Consider the following 18,879-nt stretch of genomic DNA (forward strand, 5'->3'; position numbering starts at 1 on the left):
TGTGAACGTTCTGAGTGTTTTTGACGGTACTGTCATGGGTCTATATGTTTGATAATCCATTTGTGAATATTTTGGAGCAACCGAAGGTTTAACGGTTGATTGTAAGGTTACTTGTGCTAGTGAAGTGTTTGTATTTCTTGGTGTTGTTAAATTTGGACGTATTGGTGAAATACTTTGTTGTGTAGTTGTTGTTGTTTGGACGATTTCTTCATTTATGAAGTGTGATGGTGTTTGAATATCTTGTTGAGTGAGGTTCCTAGTTCCATTAAGGTTTTCATTGTGTATGACGGTCGAATTTAAACTGTTATTTCGCGTATCAGGTAAAAATGTATTGTAGTTTAATGGTGTTGCATCAATGGTTAATGGTATTACTCTTACATAATCTCTTACATAAGATATTGTACTTATTGCTTGACTTGAGATTGATTGTGGGATATTTATGAATGCATAATGAGACCATTCGGGGTCCCAAACGAAGTCTGACTGTTCTGTGATGGCGGTATCATCGTTTGAATTTCGAGGTCTGAAATTTTTTCTTGCTTGTGAAATTAAATCTATATTATGTGTGAAATAATCTATTATAAACCATGCCAAAATTTGTTGTAAGTCATGTTTTGTATGTTGTGAAACTTCATCTTTAGGAAATTTTCTTTAATTATATTTAAAAAAGTTGAAAATAGTGTGATTTCATGTCGTACCTTTATATGTTTGGATGTCTCTGTCGGTGAGACATGTGGGATTGGGTTTTCGTTTTCTAATATTGAAATATGACTATATATTATTGCAAAAACTTAATTAGTAAATATGGAGTTTGCTCTTTGTGCGTTATGATATTGTATGCTTTTTATATATTCTGAGAATACTTTTGAAAATTCTAAATCAAGATCGTCTGTTTGAATTACATATTTGCGGTGATTCGGGTTTGGTGAGCTGAATTCTATGGTGTAGATTCCGTATTGTTGTGTTAAGTTACATATATCTTTCAGATAGTGATCAATAATCTGTCTTTTTATTTTTACATCTGGGAACTCTGCTTTACATGGGCTAATTCCGGGTTCAAACAAATTTAGAAGAAGATTCTTACAAAGATCATGTTGTCCTCTATTATCGGGTGCATCTACGAGGAAGGGGTAGATATCGTCATCATCTGGACTATCTTCACTTGGAGTGTGTGTTTGGCTCATTTTTTCGTTTAATGACTGTTAATAGGTAATTATCGATGTGTCTAATTGGTTGATTCCAATTATATAAGTGTACTGGTTTGTGTTTATATTGTTTTTTTATTCTTCTTTTTCCTCTTTTTGATGAATTTGATGTTGTTTCTGAGTCGGAAAAATATAATTGATCGTGAATGGGGCAATTTTTATCAATGGATTCTTTTAATTTATAAAGTTCGTCTAAATTGCTGGCTTCTGATTCTGAGAATGCGTTTCTATTTTTGGAAAATCTTTTTCGTGTTATTTGACTTCGTTTGGTTATTATTTTCCTTTTTAGTGTTTGTCGTTTTGTTCTGATATATCCAACTGTTTGTGTGTGAGGTGTGATTACAAGGTCGTATTTTTTGTTATCTATTTCACAGTTGTGCAAAACGATTGTTTGTTTGTTTCCTAGATTTTTAAATGACATAAGGTTTAGGATGACGGATGCAAAAAGTTGTTAGATGATTTCTATTTTCTTAAACTGTTAGTCCTTACGATTTTTTGGATAGCTTAACCTGGGTCTATTTATTTAGGGTTGGAGAGAAAAGTATATCGATTCCGAAGAATGATTTTTTACTTTCTCGTGGCTATTATAAGCTAAGGTGTTAACTTACTTAATCTTACTTAGGGGTAGTGATTGTGTTCAAGGGTTGGAGAATAGTAAATCGATCCACAAGGTTCAGGTATAATTAGAACGCGAGTAGTTCGTTAGAAACTATTTTAAACTTACTAAGTCTAATTTATCCTGGGTCTGGTAAGAGAGGGTTCAAGTGAAGGATGAATAACCGAAGTTCTTCACTGTTTATCCTAATTTGAATGATTAGTTTTGTTCAAAAATTTCTTTTAGACTTGGGTTTTTTTTTGAAAGGGTTGGATAGTGAATCGACGTTTGAGGTCGTTAGACACTAGCTAAGTGGGTGGGGGAGAACAAAATTGTTCTTTTTGATCCAAAGATAGGCCTTGATGATCAAGTTTTAAATTTAATGAAATAGAAAAATTAATTTAGATCCAAGGATAAGCCTTGATGATCTGATTTTTAAATTAAGTGAATTTAAGTTTAAAATGGTTTAAATTGTTTAAAAATTTTAGTTTTTTAATGATATAAGTGAGCTTATGATTGCTGTTATGTTTAGGTGATGAAGCTAGGACTACAAATGAAATTTATGATTACTAACAATTTATTGTCATGCTACTAATTTTTGTTTTGTTTTTCAATAAATATTTCCAAACTTCCATATTTATATAATACTGCAGAATTTAGGAAAACGATCTGAGATCTTTTTATCAATCGTTATTGTATATTAATAATTTTGTTTAGCGCCTGAAATGATCATGAAGATTGACTTCAAGATTTTATGTTTGCAAATGAAAATCTAAATTCATTGCTAATAAGATTCTAACTATAAAAGTTTGTGTTGGCTTTTTCCGTACTATCATATAACTATTTGGTAAGTTTCTACTTTGTCGTATGTCGTCTCTGGTTCGAGGTCTTCTTCCAATTCCGGGTAGTTCTATTATCGTTCGGAATATTGGCTCTGATCTATTGAGTCGTAGAGACATTTCGATTAAATTATTGTCGTATAACATTTTGAAAATGTTTTGTCTAATTTCTAATCTATTTTTGGTTAATTCTAAGCTATTAAGGTCTTGTTCGAGACTTATGGTCGCACCAGATGAGTTATAACCGATGTGGTTAACTCATAGAGTAATTTCGGATAGGGTACACCGTCTGCTCGTCACGCTATCTTATTTTCGGCCGGATAGATTCGTGCAACTTCTTAGTCTAATACCGATCCTAATCTTACTCTTATACTATCTAGTCTCAGGTTGTTTAACTAGTCTCTGCTAGGCTCAATAGATCTAGGGTATACTGGTTTATTGCGGCTGCTGAAGTTCTCTTGGAGAGGCAACTAATTTCTAAGTTAAATTCAAATCTCTCTGGTGCTGAAATTACAAGTAATTTCAGCACTTACAAATAAGTGGGTTGTTAGTTAGATGGATCATGATTGGTTAATATTAAATACTTTACAGTGGTAAAATATCTAATTTATCCAATCATAAAATGTAGTTTAGATCAGGTTCCAGTAACCTAACCAGATATGAAAAACTAAAGAGACTACATTAATTCAGGTCGTTTACTGTGGACCTAACAACTTTGACGTTGAAAACCAAGAAACGCAAATTTTTATGATAACAAAATAAAAAATTTTACGCAGTGAAATGAATACAAGTCTACACCGCAATATTCTTTGCAAAAAACAGGCAGTCAAAAACTTTCTGCCATAGTTTTGCAAACCGTTGTTTTTTTTCTGACTTTTTCTGAAGGCTACAGTTTTTTTGCTAATAGCCTGTTCTCCAGATTGCACAGAAAGTGTTTTTAACAGTCGCTAATACTTGCAGCATCATTGATTTTTCTCTAAAACCTCGCCAATTTGCTTCTTTAGTGGATGTTCATTTTGATTTTAAATCCCTTTGCATAGTGTGATAGGCTTCCCTTATAACCTTCAACATCATCTCAATCCAAAAAAAAAAATCAATCGTTTTGTTGGATCTTAAAGGCAGGGGATTGTTTAACAGAATAAGTTAGTCGAGTTTTTAACCAACCAGAGTGAGGCAAACGGAGAAATCCCATTACAAATTGTTGAAAAGACCAGCTTAGTTATTTGACATGTCAAAAGCATCAGCAACCTTACTCTCCAAAAAGACACTCAGTGCAAAAAGAAAAGCAAGCAGCAGCTTCTGATTTTACCGGAGCCGAGGTATGTTGTTTCATTGTTACTCATTTTTTTTTGAAAAATAGTTGAATGGTTGTTAAAATAGAACCATAACCGATTCTCATTTTTTTAAAAAAAATTGTGATCAACCGTACCATGCCCCCCCCATCAGTGAATGACCTACCGTAGAGTGCCCTTCCCAAGCATGCAAAAATACTGAACGTTAAATATGTATAAAACATGCATTTGATACAAACGCGCAAGTAAAATTGTTTTTTTTTAATGCGGAGTCCACGTAAATTTTGTAAAATTAATACAATTAGATTTTGGAACGTGTTTAAAGACTTGTCTCGATAATCCAAGAACATACAGACACAAAATTGTGTGCAGTTTAGCCTCGTAATGGCCTCGCATTTAACTGCTGTTACTTACATACATAAATATTTTAATTCAATTTTCGTTAGTTATAAGGTTAATTTTAAACAAAACTACTTAAATTAGCTTATCAAAAATTTTCTCACCTCCTAATCAATTTGAGGGTGGGGGGATTGGTCCGAAATCTTGTTTATATCATTTTTTATCTTACCACACATTCAAGCAGTGATAAATCACGTTTTTGATGAAACCATGAAATGAAATTTTTTCTTACCATCCAAAATGAATACCCAAATCTGGCGACCTTCTGTTTTTTAGGATGGTTCCAGTCAATGGAGAAGTTACGATGCAGAAAGGTGAAGATTGGATGAAAGAGCAGGAAAATAAACACCCCTCTATGGACACTGGGGGAGGTGGTGGTGGTGGCGGTGGTGGAGGCGGTTTGATCGGCTCTTTTTCTCAGAAATTGTATCAATTTTAGAAATTCTTTTATTTACTGAGTGTTGAGATAAAAAATGACATCAACGGATTATTTTTTGGAATGAGAATCAGTTGATGTCATTGCTACATTTTAACAATCATTCAATTTGTTCCTGTTAAGCAGGACGGTTGTTGTTTAAAAACTAAGACAAAAAAGACAGAATTCAGTTCAGAAATTTATATAAGGAAGAATTATAGTTTTTAACTTTTTTCCGAATATCGCATTATTTTACACAATCAATTTTATATCTTGTGGTAACCTCAAAAAAAATTTAAGCTCTAGACTAGGATTTTAAAAAGTTATCTGGTATGATATTTCATCCATTTTAATCAAAGAAATCAATGTTTCTGCTTCTATTTTGATTTTTCTCTAAGATTAGCAGCAAAATTTTCTCATACAGATCTCTGAGAGCATCTATAGCAAGAAAACATTTGTGTCACAAATACCAATGTTCTGAAAAAGAGTAGCCATTCGTTTCCGTTATCGAAAAATTGCAAAAATATGTTAAATTTTGAGTTTCTCCACTTAAAAAACTTCGATTGATGAAAAACTTTGCGCATTTTGTTTCCTCTACCCGCATCCAGTTTCAAGCGTTAATAATCGATCATATTAGGATTTTAGTACCAACCTTACTAAAATTGAAAAACAATCGATTTTAATAATTAATAATCGATTATAATCTCTCTTTTTAAAATCAAATTATAATTAACTATGATCCATTATAATCGATTATAATCGATTGTTTATTCGTCTATTTTTCGATGCAATTAAAATCAATTATAATTGACTATAATCAATTATTTTTATTCCAATTTCCAATTCATTAGTTTTGCACAAAAATCCATTATAACCGATTATAATTGATTATAATCCCTTTTGTTTGTCTATTTTGTATTCGAAGTTGCACCTAAATTGCTGATATTTTACGATTTTTGATTGGACGTTGGTTCCTATGAAAATTGAAAAAAAAACATTTTTTAAAGTTTTCCAATCAATTCAAAATAATAAGGTTTCATTTTCAATTCTTCCTCATTAGAGTTGTTTTGTGATGAATGTTTTACTCTTTTTTAACCTCCAAAACATCAGCTAATTAAGTTTCATGACTGATTCGAAAGATTTATTTTTCATCTACCGCGGAAATCTTTCCACTGATATGACAGATCTCTATGAAAGTTTTGTTTCGTGGTAGAACTTTGTGTTCAGATGAACTAAAGTGTTCAAGAGATCTCTCTTTTAGAGATTTTCTTATTGACACAAAAATACTAACCCATAAGATATAATTCGAATATAGTTTTGAATTGACAAAATTTTGGCAAAAAAGAGACTATAATCGAGTATAATCGATTATATTTAATTTTATGGGTTTTTGTAGGAACCATAATCAATTATAATCGATTATAAGAGATTCTAATTTCTTGGAAAATATCACAATTTTAATCGAGTTTAAATCCTTTAAACACCTAATTTTGATATAAAATTCAATTATAATTGTCAAAAATTCATCATAATCATCCGTTATAATCGATTACTAACGCCTAAACTTAGATGCTGCTACATACTATTAGGTTCATTGTGTTCAGATGAGCCAAAGTGTTCAAGAGATCTCTCTTTTAGAGATTTTTTGACACAAAAATAAATAACCCATGAAAAATAGATCAAATATAGTTTTGAACTGACAAAATTTGAGCAAAAAAGAGAATATAATCGATTATAATTGATTCTAATTGGTTTCAAGTGTTTTTTGTGAGAGCTGTGATCAATTATTATCGATTATAAGAGATTATAATATCTTGGAAAATATCACAATACTATCAACTATAAATCCTTTAAACACCTAATTTTGATAAAAACAATCAATTATTAATGCCAAAAAATCATCGTAATCATCAGTTATAATCGATTACTTAGCCTAAACTTGGATGCGAGTACATAATATTAGGTCTGCAAAAGTAAAGTTCCCAGCTTTTTTCAGCTGTTCTCGAATTTGTCGGCGTCCTTAATATAGAAAAATAATTTTAGATCATTGTTTTTGTGATTACTAATAGCTACCACATAAAGTGAAACCGATGGATTTCACAATTTGAAATCTTTTCACTCTGATCTAAAATTCCAATTTTTTTATTTTGACAGATTTTATGTTTTGAATTTTTTCTCTCTAATACAAGATGGGTTGAACATTTTTCTCGCATTTTTATGATACAAAATGACCAATAGAAATTTTATAACAATGTTCATAAAATGGTGACCACTAATAAATGTAGCTTTCGACAAAACACAGCTAAAAAAAAATCTTTTGTTTCAGATTGATCTGGAAAAATTGTTTTTTTTTCTAATGTACGCTAAAAGCCGATTTGTTAAATATGTTTGTGCAGTTTTTACTTTCTAAGAAATCCTAATTAGAAAAATCATGGTTAAAACAACAATTCAGTCAGCCTACTTCAATCAATGGCGACATGTTCTTATTTCACAAAAATACAGTTTCAATTGAACTAGCTAAAAGATTTAGAACAATCACCCAGCCACTCATTGCGAAACCATTTTTTTCAATTCTACCAAGAAAATTTAACAAAAAAACGCTTTGTAAAATGTATTTAACAGAGGAAAATGAAAACGCTTTTAGTTAAAAAAATACATACACTGGGACACACTTATCAAAAAACATTCCTGCTTCACAAAACCGCCACTTCGACAAAAGTAGCATGTGATACAATTCCACACTATGGAACTTAAAGCTTTTTAAAAAAATTTCATACAATTCCTTATATGAAAAAACTGTATGAAGACATACTTTTTCATATTAACGAACCTAGGCATTGAAATTTGTTCCATACTCATGAATTATAAGACAAGTTTTTCTTCCATGATATTTTTTTGCTTCGTTTTTGTTTTACTCTGAACACAATAAGAATAAAAACGTTTTCTCAAATGTGAAAACTAGCACGTGAAACAGCCTTAAGAGCCCAATGTAATAGACGTAATAGACGTAACTAAAAAATTATAGACGCCAAGAAGTATAAAACAATCGTGTTTCAACAAAAATTATAATAACAAATGTTAGTTTTTGTCAAGGGCTACCAAATATCTGTTTCGAAAACTTCAGAAATTTAAACTCGCGCCCTGTTTTTTCATTTTCAGACAGGTGTTGGTTGAATGTTTTTTATCGTATACTGAAAAGCTTACAAACTTCAATCAGAGAAAAGCTTCATTGTGATTTTTGATTTTTTCATGTAAAAGGGTTGTGCGTGAATTACGTTGTATGGAACAAAATCAAAATTCTTGGCGTCTATAAAAGAAGTTTAGCTTCTAAATTAAGAGCTTCAAGAATCCTCATTTTAGCAATTTGATATGAAGAAAATGATCATGCAACTTTCATTAAAAGCAATCGTACTAAAAGGATTGTTTAGTCCAAAATTTAGTCCAATTAATTTTAATTAGGAAACAGTTTGAAAAAATTACTGATTAAAATTCATTTGCATTAATTGTCGTAAATTGGAATTGAATAAAATGCAATTTTTCCATCCCAGGTTGACTATGCTACAAAAAAACCTGTTTTGATTGTTCTACCCTCACTGACAAAAAAAAATTTTCGGATCGATTTAAATTGATTTTAAATCGATTTTAAATCGATCGAAATTGATTAACAATGTACATTTTACGAGCTTTAAGGGATTTTAAATCAATTTGAATCGATTTTTTTGAAAATTTTTAATCAATTTAAGTGTCTAAAAATCGATTTAAATTGATTTGTATGGATTTTCCGACTCACTAAAATCTAAAAAACTGTTGGGTTTTCTATTCTTGATTTTTTAAATTTAAACACTTGCGCCAGATGTTATAGAATTGAGTAAAATGATCCACATTTTAATCAGATTTTTATAGAATTGAGTAAAATGATCCACATTTTAATCAAATTTTAAGCTCGAAAGTAGGCAATGACATTATAGAAAATTTTTGCAAATCTTATGTAACAAACAAGAAAAGGGTCAGAAAAAAATAAAATTTGATCTCAATAATATGCAATTAAATCATAAAAAATTTTGAAGATAGATCAGATTTCGGGCAAAACTTATAAAACGAATCATGAAAAGGATCAATGTAGATAAGTTTTTGAACTCAAAATAAGCAATAAAAATATCGAATTTTACCGGTATTTTGGTATTTTCGTTCGGCTTTTTTTTATGATACAATACGCTATGCATGTAAAATGAAAAACGATAGGCAATGAACAAAACTGACAATCTCGAATAAAAAAACTTATTTTATATCGATTTAAGTTCGTTTTAACTTCCCTTAAAAAAAAATTCAGACTCAAAAAAATGCATTTAAATTGATTTGAAATTGATTTGGATCAATTTTTTCAGCTGGGATTTAAGATCAATTTACATCGATTTAAAATTGATCCAAATCAATCTTCATCTTTTTTATTTAATCTTTGTACCTTTTTGATACTAAAATTGATCTAACTTTAATCAACGTTCTTTTTTCATACTAAAATCGATCTAATTTGAATCAACGTACTTTTTTCAAACTAAAATTGATCCTTCAACGTACTTTTTTCAAACTAAAATTGATCTAATTTGAATCAACGTACTTTTTTCATACTAAAATCGATCCATTCCTGCTTCACAAAACCGCCACTTTGACAAAAGTAGCATGTGATACAATTCCACACTATGGAACTTGAAGCTTTTTTAAAAAATTTCATACAATTCCTTATATGAAAAAACCTGTATGAAGACATACTTTTTCATATTAACGAACCTAGGGATTGACATTTGTTCCATACTCATGAATTATAAGACAAGTTTTTCTTCCATGAAATTTTTTTGCTTCGTTTTTGTTTTACTCTGAACACAATAAGAATAAAAACGTTTTCTCAAATGTGAAAACTAGCACGTGAAACAGCCTTAAGAGCCCAATGTAATAGACGTAATAGACGTAACTAAAAAATTATAGACGCCAAGAAGTATAAAACAATCGTGTTTCAACAAAAATTATAATAACAAATGTTAGTTTTTGTCAAGGGCTACCAATTATCTGTTTCGAAAACTTCAGAAATTTAAACTCGCGCCCTGTTTTTCAGACAGTTGTTGGTTGAATGTTTTTTATCGTATAGTGAAAAGCTTACAAACTTCAATCAGAGAAAAGCTTGATTGTGATTTTTGATTTTTTCATGTAAAAGGGTTGTGCGTGAATTACGTTGTATGGAACAAAATCAAAATTTTTGTCATCGTCTATAAAAGAAGTTTAGCATCTAAATTAAGAACTTCAAGAATCCTCATTTTAGCAATTTGATATGAAAAAAATTATCAAGCAAATTTCTTTAAAAGCAATCGTACTAAAAGGATTGTTTAGTCCGAAATTTAGTCCAATTAATTTTTATTAGGAAACTGTTTGGAAAGATTATTGAACAAAATTCATTTGCAATAATTGTCGTAAATTGGAATTGAAAAAAAATAATAATTGGAATTTTGAAGATAAATCAGATTTCGGGCAAATCTTATCAAACGAAACGAGAAAATGATCAATGAAGATCAGTTTTTGAACTCAAAATATGCAATAAAATTATCGAATTTTATCGGTATTTTGGTATTTTTGTTTGGCTTTTTTATGCTACAATACGCTATGAATGTAAAATGAAAAACGATAGGCAATGAACAAAACTGACAATCTCGAATAAAAAAATTCATTTTATATCGATTTAAGTTCGTTTTAACTTCCCTTAAAATAAAACAAATTCAGACTCAAAAAAATGCATTTAAATTGATTTGAAATCGATTTGGATCAATTTTTTTAGCTGGGATTTAAGATCAATTTACATCGATTTAAAATTGATCCAAATCAATCTTCATCTTTTTTATTTAATCTTTGTACTTTTTTGATACTAAAATCGATCTAAATTTAATCAACGTACTTTTTTCATACTAAAATCGATCTAATTTGAATCAACGTACTTTTTTCATACTAAAATCGATCCTAATCCATTTTTGCCAGTGCGGGTACTACGAACTTCCTATAAAATTCGTAGGAATTTTTAGCTAAATAGCTACTTTTTCTCCTAAACATTTTGAACTGGTTTCTTTTCCGAAAAAAAAAACATTAGATCAGTTTTCGAAAATCGTCGTTTTTTTTCAATTTCATGCACATAATTTTTTTTGAATTTTGATTTTTAATGCATAATTTTACAGAGAATTCCTCAGTTTTCTCTATAATGTATGCAAGCAGAGAAAGTGTATTGTTTTCGATGACCTTGTGCAATTAAAGCTGCGAAATTAGTTTGGAAACAAAAGAAACAAATATGAAAAATCATGTCATTTAACTGTGGACGTGTTGTATGAGAGATTCATAAAGTTATCGAATTTTTCCCGTTACCAGCATAAATCTAACTCTATAAGGTAGGTTGTTCAGTAAAGTCATGTTGCGAAACTATTCGTTTGACCAACAGCTTTCCGTTATTGCTCAAAATTAAATATAAAAAAAATGAAAAAAAATAACCGGCAAAAGTTTTGAAAAAATTTTGTAGGGACAGTTCCTATTTTAAAATCTTCTTGACAAAAATTCACTATCTTACAATTTTCTTTGAATGAAAACTCCTTATCTTGTAACCACTTTCAGCCTAATTTTGTAAGAAGTTGCACGAACCTTATAAGAGAATACTAAGATTTTCGGTCAAACTGGGATAGAACCTATGCATGGAATTGTATAATCAGCATTTTTGTAAGGATATCAATCCGGTGTTGTAATATTATAAACAACTTACAGTAAACTTTTTTTTTCAGAATTCACTTGTTTGTTTTAAGATTGTTTAATCTAATTATAGAAAAACTCATTTTTATGGTCTCATTTAGAAACTTCTCATCAAAGGTGTTCATACACTTGGTTGCTGATTTTTCCTCGTCCGCGTTGCAAGAACAGCTTCTTAGGTTTTACTTGTTCTCTTAGTTTTATCTGGTGATTCGCAAATAAATTTCTTGGCTCTAAATCAGCTCCTTGTTAGGTTAAAAGAAACCTAAATGACTAGCCTTATCGCTATCAAAATATCAGATGGAAAAAGATCCGTAGGAGGTGGTGGTTTTGATCCTGCTCCTGACCTTGAACCGCTGGGACCAACATGGACTCCACAACAAGGATGTCAAATGTGTATGGCCATTTATGACAATCATGAATTCTGTATGTGGAACAAAAAAGATTGCTTCACTTCAATTATCAAACCAAAAAATGCACTTTTGTTTCTCTGTTTTGTGATGGCATTTGTGATTGAAAAGTTTATTCGAATTGATTGAGTAAGGCACGAAACTTTTTTGACAGATAATGGTTCAAAACTAAATTTGATTGCCAATTTCTTGTTATTGATTTTATTGACTTTGAGATTGCTGTTTATTGGAATATAGAATGATAATTTGTAAAATGAAAAGAAAATATGTTTTCGTTGCGTGACCCATTATTCCATGAAGTTTCCCGTAAATTAGTAATATTTTTTTGATTAGTTTTTACTACACTTGTGATAATTTTCATAAAACTTAAATTTAAAAAACGCGTGTACCGTTTCTATTTAAGAACAAAAATGGATCATAGACTCCAAGATAATCAGTTTTGCTATTCAACTGTTTTTTAAGTAGGAATCATTTCCAATTCATGTTTTGCAGAGATAATTTAAGTTTATCTTTAAAAGAATTCAAAACCCTTTCTTCCTTTGCTTGAAAAGAAAGTGATCATCAATTGTAGCTTGGCAATCAGAAGGGTTAGACAAAATACCATTTTAGTTCTCTGAAATTGACTATTCAGATAAAATAAAATATAACATTAGTAGGTTTTGTATGCTCCCATAGTTGTGAGACCTTATCTCGCCTAGAAAAAAAAGCTTCGAACAGTTTCATCTATATGATCTCAGGCGCAGGTAATCACTGAAAATGCTGAGAAAACCCTAGATGGCAAAATAACTGAACCAGATATAACTAAACGGAATTTTTTTCAACCCCATTCCAAATTGTCCTTTTTTAGGAAATGTAATTTGATTCCGCAGCAAGGACTTTCACTTTATTATTGTTTTGTTCTTTAATTTCTTTGATTGTTCCGACAAAGTTTGAACATGTTTGAAGACTTGTCTATGAAATCCAGGAACAGATAGACACAAAATTGTGCGCCTATCCAGTGCACAGTTTGGCCTCGTAAGCGAAAACGAGTAGGCCGTACACTCACTTTGCAAAATTAGTTTCTCGCATTACTCAGTTGATAAATGCAGAAATTCTAATAAGGGGTACCATTACTGATCTAGTAGATTCCGATTCCGAAGGGCAGTATTTGAGATGAGTCCAAAACGAAACGTTTAGTGACTCAACTGATAATTGGTCATTGTAGTAAATGAATTGAGGTTTCTGGTGGCCACCTAGTAAGAAAAAGATAATTTTATACCCTTTATTACATATGTACATAAATGTAAACGGAATCCCTAAACAAAATGCGGATTCCGCTCATAATTTGCGGATACTGCAACAGCTTGAATTAAATATACACATGACTTATGATTTTTTTTGATGAATCTACGAACTGATCTGGTTTCCGCATATACGATGTCGGATTCCGAACAATAGCCTATTTTTGGAGCAATTTTGAAAGGTACAGTTTTTTAGGTATTTGGTTTTGGAATTCAAAACAGCAAAGAAGAGCAAAGAAAAGTAGCATTGTTGCAGAATCCTCGACAAATCTGATTTTGGCCTTTGACAAAATCCGCTTACAAGGCACAGAGTCAGCCGTTTGGCCTCGCAATGAACAGAAGCTAGTTTTTTAAACAAATGTTATTGTCAGTCTATTTGAAATACTTTTTGTTGTGAAATACGTGGTCGGCATGAACCCGGGTTGACCAAAAATGCGAATCAAACAATTTTCATACATGAAAAAGACTAATCGCGCATTTTTCATGCATTAACTGCAAGAATGGGCTCTGATTAGTGATTTATCGTAAATGGAAATTGTTTGACTGGTCTTTTTCCATAAACAAAATAATTGATTTTTTACATTTTTTTCTCAAAACTTTTTGTTCGTCTTCGTAACCGAACACATGTGACAAAAAACCTTGTTTACTCAAGCGTAGAGTAACTAAAATTTTGACCGTCGCGCATTAAAATGCATTGTAACTGGCCTGAAATGTATTAAATCTTTCTTACACAAATAAAATAACGATCGAATCAAACTTTTATTTTTTGCCAAAATTTCTTAACGATGATTGTTTTTAAAATTTGAACTTTAAAATGATCAGATATTGATCAGGGTATACCCAAACATTCCATACAAAAGAAAGGAGTGCTTTTTCTTTTTTTGAAAAAAAATTATTAAGAAAAAAGCGAAAAAAAAATTCCAATATTAGTGTATCCAGGACTACAATATACACACAAAAAATTAAACTCAGCATGCAGAATTTTTTTGAAAAACGTTCGCTTGAAATAAAAATCAAATTTAGGGTGGAAAAAACCCAAAAAAATTTTGAGGCCAGTTTCAAAAGTACTTGTTGCTGTCAAAAAAAGGCTTAGCATACAATTTTCATATACGGAAATTGTAGGATTAGCATTTTTTGACGAATTAATTTTATTAGTACGATACACCAAAGTTTTTGGGGCCAGCTTCAATTTTTACGGTCTATGGAGGTCAACCCTTGGTAGAAATAGCTTTTATGAGAATGAAACTTGCAGCTGCAACGTGTTTTTTGAGCATTTACCATTTTTGCTGCATGGTTTTTAGTTTTGAAGTCAGGTATAGTTTAATTTTGTTGTGACTATTAGAACCAAAACTTGCGTTTTTTGCACTAGACTATCTAGAATCATTGAGTTCATAGTAGTGCTTTACCGACGTTTTCAAGATATTTAATTTCAAACGAAAAACTTTATTATTAGTGAAAGAAGACATGTTATTTCACAGATTTTTGAGCAAAATAGTCTCTACGGTTGCCGAGCAAATTGCTGTAAATTTGATGATAAAAAGGCTGAGATCCAATTAATAGAACAAACACTTTTCATTTCAAACAAAAAGAAGTTTTTATTAATGAGTGAGGCTTCATTTTAAACCATGAAAGGCCTGTAGGAGACATAATAATCAATACCAAATAAGGCCCAATTTTTTGAAAATTGTTTTTTTTTTATTCTGTGACTCTAATACTAATGACTTCGCTGAAGTGATTTGACAGTTCTGTGAATAGTTGAATTTTGTTTGTAGTGGCCATTTGTACTGATAATTTGGAGGAAGATCCTTTCGTTACAATACTAATATCTGGCAATCGGATGTGGTTTAAAATTTTTCAAAAAATTTCAACCAATAGTATTAACTTTTTTTGCGAGTTTTGGAATGTTCTATAAGTATTATTCAGTTTAACAATTTTTGACATTACGAGGTCAATTGGTGCATTTTGTGAATTGTAAGCGGATTCCGCAACAAGGACGCTCCCTTTGTTCTTCTTTTTCTCTCAATTTTCCTTCATCGTTTCGACAATGATTTAACATGTTTAAAGATTTGTCTATTGAGTCCAGGAACGGACAGACACAAAAATTTTTTCCTGTCCAGTGCACAGTTTGGCCTCGTAATGTGAGTTAAAGCAATAAAAGAACTTTCAAAATTTTCTTCATTTAACCAAAGTCTAAGTTAAGTAGAAACTTAAAATGAGATATGAGAGCCGGTTAATGGCTTTTAACCATTATCATTTCCTGGCGATTGAAATTACCTCAAAAATGAGCTTTTTATTTTTCCTAATTGTAAACACAAAGTCATCGGATTCAAGTATTAGAAGTCATTCAACGGTAATAATCTACATGAAGAATATTATTTCCCTTACTGAAATTTCTAGTTGAATTCAAATCTGGACATCGAAAATACAAACAAAATCCATATCTGTATGAGTCCTGTAGTATGTCTCTTTTTTCCCTGTACATGCCTGAAACAGACATGTACCATACATTTTAATTATGAAAAAAAAATCAGATCTTGAGTCAGATATTATCAGGCATGAAGTAAACCTGTACTAGACATGTTCATGTCTGAAATTACATGACCAGACCTGAAGCAGACATGATCATACTTGACTTCACATGATAATACCTGGACCAAACATGATCAAGCCTGAAGTTACATGATCAGACCTGAAGCAGGCATGATCATACCTGACTTCACATGATCGTACCTGGACCAGACATGATCAAGTCTGAAGTAACATGATCAGACCTGAAGCAGACATGATCATACCTGACTTCACATGATCAAACATGGACCAGGCATAATCATGACTGAAATTACATGATCAGACCTGAAGCAGACATATCTTGATGGTAGTGTGAGACCGGGACAATCCGTGACCCAACTGAAGCAAGCTTCGCTGTTAACTCGAGAAGCAAAAATCAGTTGAATGCTGGTGCCAGGCAATGCCCAGCATGCCAGATATTAAGCTGACAAGAACAAATACTACACTTGATCATAGCTAAAAGGCCGAGAATCAATAACAGAAATAAATTATCTTTTTTTCTACTGCCTCAGACAAAAAGAAACAACAGCTCGGACCATAGAACTGTAAAATTAACCGACTGGATTGGGAGCTAGGTCGCTCCCGAAACAATTCATACAAGATCAAGACAAACAGTTAAAAATAGGCAGTCATTATGATTCTTTGTCTTATCAAGACACCCTGCCGACTTATAATTCCATCTTAAAACTACAGTGGACTACATTATAACCATATGCGTTTCTGCCGTTACATGGCGCTAAATTTCTTTACTTGATGAGAACTTAAGCAGGAATAGTCAAGTATGAACAGATATAGTCTTGCCTGACCAGTTATAGTCATGTCTAGCCAGGTATAGTCTTGTCTGACCAGGTATAGTCATGTCTGGCCAGGTATAGTCATGTCTGTTCAGGTATAGTAATGTCTGACCAGGTATAGTCATATCTGACTCAGGTAGAGTCTGCAAACGGCAGTGTCTGACAACTGAATGATCAAACGTGAAGTTGTGAGAAAAGTTCGGTACGGGTTTCCTGTTCAATTTACCCGTGTATTCTCTAAAAATTTTACGAAAAGTGTTCGAAGACAGGAATATATGCAAACAAAAATAAGTTAAATTTCGGCTTCAATGAAAATAGCAAGATAAAGAAAGGGGAAATCAAACGTTAAAGACTCCTTGCAATTCTTTGAACAAGAGATAGACAATCAAAAAAGACAAAAAAAGCTCGTTTGTCTTACAACAAAATTATTGGTTTTTTCGATTAGCTATTAATTTGTTCACTAGTAATTATGCTAATTATTTTGAGTTAAGACTACGAAAGGAAGAACAAAGAGCAATAATGCGTCTCCCGAGAGATTGCCTGCGGTAAAACACTGCGTGCATTGCTTTTTGTATTTTCTAAAATTCCTAATCACTTTAGCCATTATCAAAAAGTCAGTCGTTACGAAAATGTCTGTCGCTAGGCAGATCTGCAAAGTCACTGAAATCGCCCAATGTTTGGCATCCAAAACGGTTAAAGATTAACGGTGCATAATCTTTTTTGCAGCACCTTTCTTAACCTGTTTGTACTTCTTCCTCGTACCTTGCTTGACTGTCCACATGCTGTCTCCTTTTGATATATCAACTCTCGGGTCATCATCATTGATGGGAATAAATGAAAAGGTGTTGCTTGTGTTGCTATCTTGCTGGTTTTCGAAAACATGATGCAATTCATCAATTGTCAATGAGGTGATGTTATTTCGGTTGAATTTGGCAAAGAAAGAAGCCAAGCAGTTTTATCTTTTTCCCCAAAAATCGGAAGCAAAATGTGGTGTTTCTGCAGATCGCATGTTAGAGATAATTTGGACGCCGCTCTGATTCAACATTTTCAAAACAATTTTGTCGAACGTTCGAATTCTTCATCCGCTGCCATACTGATGTAGAGTGAATAGCACTTGGTCCAGTGAATCGTAGATGTGATCATTTGTCTGTTCGCGCTCACATCAATGGTCACTGCGGTGCTCGGAAAGGCCACCCGTTTGACAGGAATAAGTAAAAAAAAACTAATCATTTGTGATTTTTGACAAAAAGCACACACTCAGTGAGCCGAATATTTTTTGTTCAAGACAAACGAATTTTGTCTCCAAACCAATTCAAAGCCCTCTCATTCGTTTTTTTCGGATTCCTGAATTTCGGATTTTTTAAAAGAAGAATTTAGTTTTTCCTGACTTCAATCGTACGAAAATTTTTCACGACTTTGAACATAAATTTGAGTAAAAAACAAATTGTGTACAATGTATGACTGATTAGCGTAAAAAATCTAGAAAACGCAAAAGTTTTAATTAACAGACGCAGTTGGTTGAAAGAAAACGATTTGTTTTTTGTGAAAACGAAAAAAAAATAAGTCAAAAAAGAAAAAAAACGAAATTTTTTTTTTCGATAAAAAAAGATCCTGTCTCCGAACTAATGAAACCATCGGATAAAACTTTTCAATGATCCCCTGACTATGATTTGGACTCATGATCAGATTTCATTTAAAAAACATAATAAAAATTTAACAACCTCTTCTCACCAAAAACTGATGTTTATGCACGTGAAACGGGAAAAACGCATATAAATGGTCTTAAACTCTCGCGCTATCTCTCTCTTTCTCTCTCACACACACTCTTTTTCTCTCTCTATCGCTCTCTCCGATACCTTGTGTTAAGAGTTCTAGCCAAACCCATTAAGCGAGAAGGGCAAAAAAGAGGTTGGAGGTATTTTTAAAAAGCCTAAGCTGGGATACTCATCCAGCATGAAAACAACAAAGCTTTCATTATACATTGAGGAATACTGAAAATGGTGTCAACAATGAGCAATTTTAAAGTAGCAATTTCAATGTTAGTAGCAAAATTTTGTCAACGTTTCCTCAAAGTTGTGTGATCTTTCATAAAATACCTGAGACGAATTAGTTTTGTTTTGATTCTACGCAAATGAAATCTCTAAAACTCTCGAAAAAACAAGCTTCTGCCTTTATTATTTTAATAGTCTTATCCAATCAAGTTCTGCTTCTGAAGTAATTGAGACAAGTAAAAGTAATAGTTTTTTCTTTTTCCTTTTGTTACATTTTTCCTTTTTCATTGGAAAAACACAAAAAACATAATCATATGAAAAAT

General features: G+C 31.6%; 1 non-coding gene across 1 annotated transcript; it reads right to left on the reverse strand.

The window, feature by feature from the left end:
- Window positions 1-16,056: 16,056 nt before the first annotated feature.
- On the reverse strand, window positions 16,057-16,247 carry LOC134855786 (U2 spliceosomal RNA). The gene has a single exon (XR_010164635.1). It is a non-coding gene; the product is annotated as a U2 spliceosomal RNA (small nuclear RNA).
- Window positions 16,248-18,879: the final 2,632 nt, after the last annotated feature.

This window comes from Symsagittifera roscoffensis, chromosome 10 (assembly GCF_963678635.1).
Source record: "Symsagittifera roscoffensis chromosome 10, txSymRosc1.1, whole genome shotgun sequence".
NCBI lineage: Eukaryota > Metazoa > Xenacoelomorpha > Acoela > Convolutidae > Symsagittifera > Symsagittifera roscoffensis.